The sequence below is a fragment of the Schistocerca serialis genome, chromosome 7 (assembly GCF_023864345.2).
Source record: "Schistocerca serialis cubense isolate TAMUIC-IGC-003099 chromosome 7, iqSchSeri2.2, whole genome shotgun sequence".
In the NCBI taxonomy this organism is placed as follows: Eukaryota; Metazoa; Arthropoda; class Insecta; order Orthoptera; family Acrididae; genus Schistocerca; species Schistocerca serialis.
In genome coordinates this window covers 497,323,562-497,335,943 of record NC_064644.1, presented here as the reverse complement: position 1 = coordinate 497,335,943, position 12,382 = coordinate 497,323,562, and positions in this window count along the sequence as shown.

Here is a 12,382-nt window from a genome sequence, read left to right as displayed (position 1 = left end):
TTGTATTGTTGAATATTCAGGGCTACTGCAGAACATTTCAGCCCATGCATTTACGTGCATGGCCTCTGCCTCTCGTGGGAAGTTATTTCTAAACAGTCTGTGCTGGTATAAGCACACCAGTCGACAAAGATGTAGCCAGAAGATCCATAGTAGGCGCAGGGTCAAGCGCACCTATCGGGAGAGAGGCCAAAGACAGACTCGCAAGCAACACGCAGCCAACGCCCTCTCGACCGTAAGTACTGTATTTAGATCGCCGCCACTAACCGGAGGGCTCAGTCAGTCAGTAGTCAGTCTCAGTCACTAACTCAGTCGCTCAGTCACTGGCGCACTAACTCGGATTCCAAGTTGGCGTCTGTAATTCATCGCACAGCAGGACGTTTACTTCAGCAGCAGTGATGCTAACGTTGACTATTAGTGGAGAGCTTGTACCACAACACATAGACTCTTGATGTTAATTATCTTCCTGTTTATGTAAATAAAGGACCCTGTTAATACATGTGTGCAATTGTGTTGTAGCAAGAGGACACTTGCCACCAATCTACAGCATCTCCCTAGATTCCTATGGTGCAAGACTCAGCACAGAGGAGGAAAGGTACTGTGAACAGACAAGACGCCAGCAGTCGCCACAGCGTCTGGAGACGCCAGTCTCGTCACTGCGCGGCGTGCGAGTCGCAGCACAAGGCGCTACAGTCGAGGGCACTAATTTACATCCGCACGGTCACATGCTCACGTTCTACCACGCACGATCCTTCCGCAAACGTGTACATAAGTCGGCGCTCGGCCCACTGAGAGCCAGTTACGTCCCGAGCTGCGAGCAACGGACAGCTGCCTCGAATCTCCGCCTACGGACACCGACTGTTGCTGCCACTTCTTGGCCTGCCGATGTGCCGTGCTGTGCCGCCCTCGTCCTGAGCCAAATCGAGCGCCGCTCTTCCACCAGCTGTTCCGATGGGACCGCTTCTCAGTACCTGTCGTGGCTGCCCAAGTGATCATCGCCTTTTGAGATCGCGTCGTCATCAGTAGTCTGCCGATAGGCAAAGTTCTCAACTTCATAGGACCGTGTCGACACAGCACCTTGTAATATCAGTACTTTTCGTCTCACAAACCTTAATATACGCTCAATAGTAAACGCCTAATGGCCTAAAGTTATCGAACAATTGTAAAGTAAACGAAATAAAACATCGCATAGCAGCGACAGAATCTATTATTCTTTATCTTTTCAGTTTCTGCATGCTGCCTGTAAATCTGTACGTACTTGTATCGATTAATGATATAAAAAAGAATTCTGTTGTTTCAAGACAAGTGAGGCATTGCGCGCCTCACCTTTTAGTGTTTGTATTCTAGGAAGGGCGGACGTGGACTTGCTGCGTTCCGCATCGGTATTTTATATTTTCTGTGAAAATATTCAGTAAATATGCTAGTTAGTATTTTTCCAATCAGAGAACATGTAAAACTTCCTGGCGGATTAAAACTGTGTGCCCGACCGAGACTCGAACTCGGGACCTTTGCCTTTCGCGGGCAAGTGCTCTACCATCTGGAAACATCCCCCAGGCTGTGGCTAAGCCATGCCTCCGCTATATCCTTTCTTTCAGGAGTGCTAGTTCTGCAAGGTTCGCAGAAGAGCTTCTGTAAAGTTTGGAAGGTAGGAGATGAGATACTGGCAGAAGTAAAGCTGTGAGTATCGGGCGTGAGTCGTGCTTCGGTAGCTCAGATGGTGCCGGCACGGTAACTCAGCGTGTTTGGTCAGAGGGTTAGCTGCCCTCTGGAATAAAAAAACTGAGTTAATAGATCAACAACGAACTGAAACGGGTGTCTTGCGACGTCCGCACTGAGCAGATGAAACGAACGAAAACGAACAAAAAAGAAAAAGAAAAAAAAAGATGGTAGAGCACTTGCCCGCGAAAGGCAAAGGTCCCGAGTTCGAGTCTCGGTCGGGCACACAGTTTTAATCTGCCAGGAAGTTTCATATCAGCCCACACTCCGCTGCAGAGCGAAAATCTCATTCCAGAGAACATGTAGTTTCTTGTAACTGATTACGAACAGACAGCAACAAGAGGACATTTTGACTGTTATGTATGAAGTATTTAACCACAATAGTCATCTGTTGTAATTTAATATGAAAAGGTACGTAGCATTAAAAACGTGTGTTAAAGATAAGTGTGCTTATTTTAGTAAATTAACCTTGATGATTTCCATCTCCTCACTTATCTGAATGTTAATTATTTTCTGTTAGTTCATCACTAGAAATTACGATCACTCTGATGGGTCGAACGCAGCATGAGGCAGAAGGAACACTATCGTTTTCCTATTATTCCTGAATCAGCTTTTTTTTTAATTGTGTAGTGTTGCATTTCTTTTAAAGTCTATAAAACTTCTGGTCCCTTAGTGTTGTTCCGGGTATGACTACATTGCGACTATAAAAATGCACAAAAATGATAATGTTTCTTCCGAACGATCTCAAATAAATCAGTCTGCTACTCTTGTTCAAAATAATCCAACCAGGTATTTAATGTTCAAAGTATATTACAATAGTGTAATCAATCTCTGATTCTGTTGCCAAGTGGCCCACCAAAATATTCACTTTTTCGACACTTTACAAAAAATATAAAATAACGATTCTTTTTCTTTTCGCCCCCCCAAGAGCAACGCTATAAAATGATGCTCATCGAGAGACTGCCTACGAGTTACCAGCCTCGTGGGACTGTGTCGTTGTTAATCTTCCCTGCTTCACAATAGACCGGTGTTCTCAAGTTTCGTACACATTATCCTCAGAGGTTGTGTATAGTTTAGATCTTTTAATAAACAGTTGTTATTGCAAGGTGTATGTCTCACTTCAGCTAGTCTCGCTCCTCTAGAACAGAACAGTTATTCTACCTTAAACACATTGTACTACATAACTATCTACACATGTTATAAACTAAAGTCCACAGCAGAATTTTCTGTTTCTATGTGAAGTATAATATGCAACTGCTGCAGGAATTTTGATACGGTTTTCAGTAGCAGAGGGACTGATTTACATGTGGTGACTTATGAGCATAGTTTTTAAATATAATAATTATTAGTGTGTAATTTATGTATTGTTGGCAGTTCTGTATTTAATTGGCGTCGAGAGTGACATCTCGTGACAATAACGTGAGCTACGAGCTTGTTAGCCACAGAGGAGGCGGATATGGTAGGGAAAGCAGCGAAGTAAACAGCCGCCGCAACTCCAAAGAGCATCGAAGCTTGACCAGAATCTACATATACCCATACATATTACGAGGATCACTCCAAAAGAAATGCACACTATTTGTTTTAAATCCATCTTTTATTCTACATGTTTCAAGGTTTTACAGTGTGTAGATACATCCTTTAGGAACAATATTTTCATTTCTCCACATAATTTCCATCCCTCTCAACTGCCTTACGCCATCTTGGAACCAGCGCCTGTAAAATTCTGGACCAACCTGTTGGAGCCACTGTTTGGCAGCGTGCCCAAGGCAGTCATCATCTTCAAACTTTGTTCCACGAAAAGAGTCTTTCAGTTTCCCAAAGAGATGATATTCACATGGAGCCAGGTCAGGACAGTAAGGCGGGTGTTTCAGTGTTGTCCATCCGAGTTTTGTGATCGCTTCCATGGTTTTTAGGCTGACATGTGACCGTGCATTGTCGTGCAACAGCAAAACATCCTGCTTTTGCAGATGTGGTCGAACACGACTCTGTCGAGCTTGAAGTTTCTTCAGTGTCGTCACATATGCAGCAGAATTTATGGTGGTTCCACTTGGCATGATGTCCACAAGAAAGAGTCCTCCGGAATCGAAAAACACCGTAGCCATAACTTTTCCAGCATAAGATGTGGTTTTGAAATTTTTTTTCTTGGGTGAATTTGCATACTGCCACTCCATTGATTGCCTCTTCGTCTCTGATGAAAAATGATGGAGCCATGTTTCATCACCTGTCACAATTCTTCCAAGAAATTCATCTCCACCATTCTCGTACTGTTCCAAACGTTCGCTGCATAGCGTTTTTCTTGTTTCTTTGTGAGCCACTGTTAACATCCTGGGAACCCACCTGGCACAAACCTTTTTTAACGCCAACACTTTCAGTATTCTGCAAACACTTCCTTCCCCTATCCCAACGTAGCGTGACAATTCGTTCACTGTGATGCGTCTGTCAGCAGTCACCAATTCGTTAACTCTGCACATTGTCTGGAGTGTGTGCAGTACGAGGCCTGTCGCTGCGAGGACAATCCTCGATATTGCCGAGCCGCTTTCATCACGTAACCTGCTTGCCCACCGACTAACTGTACTGCGATCGACAGCAGTATCTCCATACACCTTTTTCAACCTCTCGTGGATGTTTCCCACTGTCTCGTTTTCACAGCACAGTAATTCTATGACAGCACGTTGCATCTGACGAACGTCAAGTGTAGCAGCTATCTTGAAGACATGCTGTGACGGCACCACTCACGGGAGCAGGTTGAACTAAGTCTGAAAACATGCGGGAAGGATGTATCTACACACTGTAAAACTTTCACACACGCAGATTGAAAACTTTATTTTTACAAAAATAGTGTGCATTTCTTTTGGAGTGACCCTCGTATAATTTAAGCCGCGTTTTTCTGTCTGTACGTTTCGACTTGTCTCAGAAACTGCTGTTGGGGCCTTGACACGGTTTTCACTAGCGGAGAAACTCACTCATGAGGAAGATTTGTGTTTTATTATAGCTGTGTGTCATTACAGCTGCGCCAGACTAGTAGTGTGGGCGAAGATACTCAGCGCTACCTGTGCAAGCCCGAATGGGTCGCTAATATGACAGAGATGTCTCCTTTTGTTTGCATTAATGTCACTTCCTCTTAGTCTGTTAATGGTAACTTTTTTTTGTCGCGAGCGACCATTTGCGAAAGAGAAATTCAATACATAAACGAAACGTCAAAACGTAGTGGATTAAACGCCACCGTGGATTGAAAGAAACATAATTGCAGAGAGTCTGGCCAAAGAGCTTAATATGTTATAACGAAGAAAAACGTGCAAAAGTACTGTAAAAAGCATTCCTACAAAAATGGAGACCGCTAACACGATGTGATTGGAATAAAGACTCTCACAAGCCTCGAAATCAAGAGGCCGACATAATGGTGTTATCTTAGGTTAGTGCATATGTTCGTAGGTTTTTTGTGTTGAATGTTGGTATTTCGGATGCTATCTTGTGGTTCACTGTTACTACCTGAGTTTACATTTTGTCATTTGAAGATAGTGAGTGGAGCTGTGGATGCTAGAAAGAGGAGTACGAAGTGGAGAGATCGGGACATTTCCAACGTATTGTTTCGTTTGAGTTCATTAGAAGCGTGACAGCAGCGTAGGCAGCCAGAAACATTTGCGCCACGCATGGGTGATGATGATGATGATGATGAGTTGGGTTGAGGGGGCGCTCGACATCACGGTCATCAGCGCCCTGACAAAAAATCAACATGAAATCTCATGGGTGGGGACGCAGGCTGTCCCCACATGCAGAGCAGTCCATAACGTACTAAAGTCTGCCACCATTCCCCACCAGTTTAGGGATGAGGCCTGACAGTTTACAAAATTGCACCACTCTGTTAACACTGGTATCGGTATCTGCGAGGACGGTGGCCAGATCTCCAGCGAGACCAAGGGCTGCCCTAATATCAGTATACAGGACACACGTAGCCACAATATGCTGAACTGAAGGTGGCGCGCCACAAACTTCACAGAAAGGTGGATCCTCCCCCCGGAGGAGGAAGCCATGTGTGGAGGGTCTATGCCCGATGCGCAGCCGCGTAAGCAAAACCTCCTTCCACCGGCGAGGCTGACACGAAGTCCGCCAAGCTTTTGTGGTGGGTTTGAACGACCGCAGTTTGTTGTCCGACACCTGCAACCATTCAGTCTCCCACAGACGCATGATACATATGTCAGAAAACGAGATAATGGCGTGCAACGGGATGGGACATTGATGGACAGCACCATCTCAACATGCTTCATTGGCAGCTTTATCAGCTATGCCGTTGCCCTGTATCCCACCGTGGCCAGGTGCCCAGCAAAAGATCACCTCCTTGCCACGGCGTTGGAGCCGCTGTAAGCAGTCATGGATGAGCTGAATCAGCGGATCTACCGGATAAATTTGGTGAAGCGCTTGTAGTGCACTAAGAGAGTCGGAACAGACAAGAAAACTCGTACGGTGATGTCTATGAACCCTCTCCTGTGCCATTAAAATGCCAACTCCGCATCATAAATTTAAATCGCTCTGGAAGATGCACTTTATCAGGGAAAACCACAGCAGAACCGAGAGCATTCCCCTGCTGGGATCCATCTGTATAAATAACGATAAAATTATGGTACGTACTTAAAATAGACGAAAACAAAGTTGTAAAAACCATATCTGGAGTACAATTTTTCGGGTACTGCGTCAAGCTTAAAATACCTTGGGCCTCCGAAGACACCAAGGCGGCAGTGCGTTCCATCCCTGGGTGTGTATTTTCATGCCCGAGAGATCCAGATCCTTGAGGCAGTCCGTAGCACGTATACCAAATGGTTGGGTCGCCTTGGGCCGATTCCTGAACAGTCGTTCGAAGGTGGTTGGATCACTGAACTAAATCCCAATGAATGGGGTGACGCTGAGATTTTCAGCGCCTGTCGAGCCAAAAGGATACGCAACGCATGGGGTAATAGCAGTGGACAGAGCCCGGCAAGTAGGATCGTTTTGAGATTAGTGACTCTCCACGTTCAGGACTTTCGGGGATTGATGAAGATCGTTTCAATGCATTAATCCACAATGATCCAAGTCAGTGCATTCGACAACTGACAGCTGTGATGAACTGTGATCAATCCAACATCGTGCGACATTTGCATGCAGTGGGGAAGGTTCAAAAATTGAGTGTATGTGCACAGCATGTTCTAAGCCAGAATCGCAAAAATCTGCGGGTCCATATGAGCATCTCTGCTTGCTCGTCATCAACCGACCATTCATGGTGACAAGAAATGGTGTCTTTCGGCTAACAAAAGGAGAATAAAGGGGCAACTCCCCGTACAACGACCTGCACGCATCCACAAAAGATAATGTTATGCGTGTGGTGGAACAGCAACGGTGTGGTATACTATGAACAGCTGCCCGGAGGTTTAACCATCACCGCTGGCATTTATTGTCAACAACTGGGACGTCTTGCAGACGCAGTCCAAGAACAACGACCAGGAGACTGCGTGAAGTGACTCTACCCCACGATAACGCCCACCTGCATTCTGCTAGACCAGTGGTTCCCAACAGGTGGTCTGCGGACCCCCAGGGGTCCGCGAGCTATGCCAGAGCGGTCCGCAAGATGCTATTAGATTAAAAAAATACATTAAATATATTTCATATAATAACAGATTTTTTTGTTTTAGCCGCTTCCTGCATGGGAAGAGCTTTAGCGAACGCTATCTTCTGCGTCTAGCGTCTTCCTAGAGCCAACCCATACTAGCACGCTCTAGCGCAAAACTAGAATTACATTGAGGCAAATAGTTCTGCTGTATGCTATAGACTGCGCGCGCTGCCTCTTTGCAACTGACAACTGACATTCACTTTACACAGAAACTCGAATTTCAAGCGACAATCGGCCATTGTTATTTTAAGGAGTTTGTTGTACTAAACACCCAGATTTGAAGACAAAGATTATGAGCAATAATCAAAAATTTAACAATGACAATGGTGGATAAATTGAAAAAGTCTTAAGCTCAATATTTTTTCAATAATGAATATGACAATATTTTTTCTAAGTACCAAAAATAGAAAACGTATAGAAAGACTGTTAATTTGGCTTTTTTAGGTACTTGATAGTGTGATATGACAAGCTACCAATCATGCTCGATGAGGGGGTCCTCGAGAAAATTTTGTTGGGAACCCCTGTGCTAGACCGACAAAAAATGCTATTCAGGAGTCGGGTTGGGAAGTCATTCCGAACCCTCCTTATTCATCAGTTCTTGTTCCCTCCGATTTTCACGTTTTCCATTCTGTCTCGAGCAAGCTTCAACGAACTTCCTTCCCGGATGAATACGCCCTCCGAACGTAGCTCGACGAGTTCTTCGCCTCAAAACCACGTGATTTCTACAGTGGCGGAATTGAAAAGTTACCCCAGAGTTGACAGACTGTTGTAAATAGTGGAGGAGAACGTATTACTGATAAACTAATTCTCTTATGTGTATCTGTTGTGTTTCGTAAAATTATGAAAAAACGCTACGAACTTTTACACCAACCCAGTATCACCAGCAATACCAAGCAAACCTTGTTACACGATGAGCTGTTATGGCTCAAAGATTATACCCTCTACAGCACGACTGTGCTCCAACCAGGGACTCTCATTCGTACTGAAGAGTCAACATTCTATGAATGTGGGATGACAGAGGTTGTAAACCACTTGTTCTTTGGATGCTGCAATCGACGACAACCGTGTGCAACAATGAATCATCGTCTTGTGGCGTTAAAACGGTCTCTTCCAACGTTTGTGTTAACGCTCTTGGCGAGAAGATACTATATGGGATATAAGGAAATCTCTTCCGCTGAGCAGAAAAAAGTAAATGTGCAACATATATACAGGGTGTTCCAAACTTACACCGACAAACGTAGATGGGTGTCTTGAGGAACAAACTGAGGACATAAATCGGTGTCCGGAAACGTCATCCAATGACACAACAGAGCGTTGTGGTTATGGTCACTGGCGCCTGTACATGTATGTTCAACAGTGTGATTCCGTGATGATGTTACAAGCTTTCATTGATGATGTAGAAGGATAACACTACTAATCTGAAATAAGGGAGTCTGGTACCGAAACGAACGAGTACAAAATTATAAGCGAAAAACGTTCTGATACTTCTGCGAGTGGAATACATGTACCAGTACTGTTATTGTTAAGATTGTAGGTAGACAACTTTCAGGCGGTAGTATGGACAGAAAAAAGGATACTCAGGCAAACATACACTCTAAAATGCATATCTTATTCAATAGAGGAGACGTGTTTCACAATAGACGAACAAGTGCTCATATTTCCTCAAGTGTGTATTTTAAAACCCATGTTTACTGGACATTTTGATCCATACTATCACCTCTGTAAGTTGCCTACTCTACAGTCTCAGCAAAAACAGTACCAGTAACTATATTGTGGTGTCAAAAGTATGAGAACGATTTTCGCTCAAAATTTTCGACTCGTTCGTTTCTGAAGCACGGTCCCTTAACTCAAATTGATACGTTTATCCTACTCCCCATCCCCCATGAAAGTTTTTAACATCATCACAGAATTACCCTGTAGATACATTCAGGCGCCAGCTCCTGTAACTTCGCTGTTCTGTAGCGTCGTTGGATGACGTTTCCAGACATGGGTTCCTATCCTCATTTTGTTTCTCAAGATGCCTTCTACACCCACTCGAAGTTTGTCGGTGTAATTTTGAAAAATTCTGTATACAATAATATGAATAACTGTTGAATTGAGGCAGGAGAAGCGTGTAAATCTGAGTTTCCCCGTTAATTCACATGAGTCAATACAGTTAACTATAACTGACTCATGGAGGGCTTATGCAGCATGTATGAGTATACTGTTACGAGGCCTGCTTCTGTAAGTAACGTGAATCTGTTAATTATCTAGTTATGTTGCGCATACCTTACATTATGGTTTCATCTCTTTCTATTTTACTCTCTCTTGTTGTAGTGGACCTAACGCAATACCACATACTGTCTAGTTCTGAACCGTTATTCTATTTAGTTATATCTGTTCATATACTTGATCAAAAATGTTGTATCCGACATAACTAGACCAGTTAAAAAACATACTCATAAACTGTAAGAATTCAGTACTAAATATTAGAAGCCATATGTGTGTGGGACAGTAAATTAATAAAAGTTAAGGAGGCATAGAATCTGTTGCTGAATCGGCAAGTAGTCTACCATCTACCATGGGCGTTACGGTCCACGTAGACTAACATCGTTCATTCCGTTTCTGCTCGATCGGCGAGTAAACTATGAAAATCACAGTATAGTTTGACTGTGCTGTCTTGTCGAAACAGAGACACCAACACCCACCTTGTGTTACCAAGTGTATGTGCCCCGGTGTTTGGTTGTAACAGACAAACTGTACAAGCGAGGATTTGTGGTTGGGGATGTTTTCTATTGGACTCCTACCTCGTATCTTCTAAAAATGTCTCTCTCGCAGCAGATGATAGCACCAGGTCGCGGCATTGTTAAAATGTCATCGCACTGTTACATTGTAGGAAAGTGAGGAATTAATGTGCAGTAAAGAACACATCATGTGATAAAGTGATTCAAAGCATTACATGTTTTATTATGGTCTGTAAGTCTTGCTACAGCACTGTCTTCAGACAAAATTATATGTGCAGTCTTTGATTACAGTCACAAGTACACTTGATGGTTTATAAACCCAATAATGCCTAACCGTCCACACGGTATGCTGAGTGGTCAGGGTGTCTAACTGCCATGCAGTGGGCCTGGGTTCGATTCCTGGTCGAGTCGGAGACTTTTTCCCCTTGGGGACTGGGTGTTGCGTTGTCATCATCTTTTCATCATCACTGACGCGCAAGTCGCCAATGTCTGCAGCCGAACGTCCCCATGTGGGGACTCCAGCCAACAATGTCATACGTCAATTATCATCAATACGTAACTGCACTTCACAGTAGTAAGGTCGTCCTTGGTAATAGTTTGGTCAAAACTTATTCTACGCGGCGGCGATTTTGGCCATCACATTCGCGTGCTATTACGACACCTTTAATAATGTGATTTTTCATAACAACTGGCTTTTGCCACCTCTATCGCGACTGTTTAATTTGTCTGTCAAGATGATATTGTCTTTAATAAATAATTAATACTATTTTACAATAACTGAGGAAACCACCACCAGTCTCCAATTGTGGCCCTCGTTATCAGCCGGACGCTACTAGAAAATAAAGCACAGTGTCTGCCAACTCATAGTAGGTTCTGGTTAAAACATTTTAGCCTACCATATCAAAGGAAATTATGTGCTGCTATATACAGTGGAGCCAATAGCTTACTTAGCCAATAGCAAGTGAAAACCTTGCTTCCAGATCGATGAGACCACGCGACGTGAGTAAAATTCCAGCCTGGGACCTTCACATGCCCTTCTGCCCAAGCTATAGGTCTTATGAGAAGTTGCACCATATTACGAATATTCGATACCCATGTTAATGTAAGTATTGGAAGAAGACGTTTGACACTGTGATCCATAAGTCTAGTTACTTGTGATGAAATAGCTCATCTCTAACCACACCTCTTATCGTAGTAACACGAAAAGAGAAGAAAAAGAAAGGAAACAAGAAGACTGACAGCGATATTGAAAACCACACAATTACAGCATTACGATTCTTTTGAGTACCTTCCAATACTGACACAAGACTTATAACCTACAGAGAAAAATTTCCTTGTGGTGATTTATCACTGAAGTTCTGCACAGATTGCGTAAAGGAGATGATATATTTATTAATGTGAAGCATAAAATTTTGCGTAAGCTGTTGGTGACAACCGAGGGGAGAAAGTTCTTTTATATAGAAAGTTCCTTAACGTATTACAGATCAGATATTTCCAAATGGCGGGTTTCTTTAGTGCTGATCGCGGACGCCTCAACTGTCGCCAATTTCGTTCTTCCTTCGCCCTTCTGTGTTTGTGGGACGGGCGGAAAAACAAGCAGACGGTAAAAGCGGCAAAGGCGCCACCGCTCGCCACGCGACTCGACTGCGCCAGGGAGGAGGAGTTTTGAAAGTGCTATTTCTCTTTTACCGGTCATTAACTCCGTCCCACGACCGTCTGCGACTGACTTGGACAAAATATCAGTTTCGCGGAAGAGAGGAACGAGGCGATAGGGGGAACGCCAGCGTGGGAGGGCGCGGGAAATGACGCCACTTGCCGCAGTAGCCGCGGCCATATTTTGTGTCCTAACGGTGCGGTCGCCGCCGGGGGTTAGGTTGGGGTGGATCAGGCCTTGGGGAGGCGGGGCAGGTGTGCCGCGCGCGTGGTGAGGGGCGGCTGCCACCGAGTCGCTCAACTCCTCAGCGGGGCTGCGGTGAGGCAGTGGCGCCGTTTCCCCTGACTTCGCTTGTACGACAACATAAATTATTCTGTCCAACTTTTGCGATTCCAGTGGCTTGCTTCCAACAGGGGTGCATCCAGGGTGCGATTCTGGGATGGCGAGGACCACAGCTTCTTAATGTCTCATCCCCTACTAGCAGATATTAATTATAGTCGAGCTTATTGAGCAGAAATTTGACAAGAAGACCACCAAACTCTTTAGGCATGTCTTGACCTCAACGTATTTTCTGTTTAATGGGGAATACCATGAGCAAACGAATGAAGTCGCAATGGGCAGCCCACTATCGCCGGTGGTCGCGAATTTGTACAA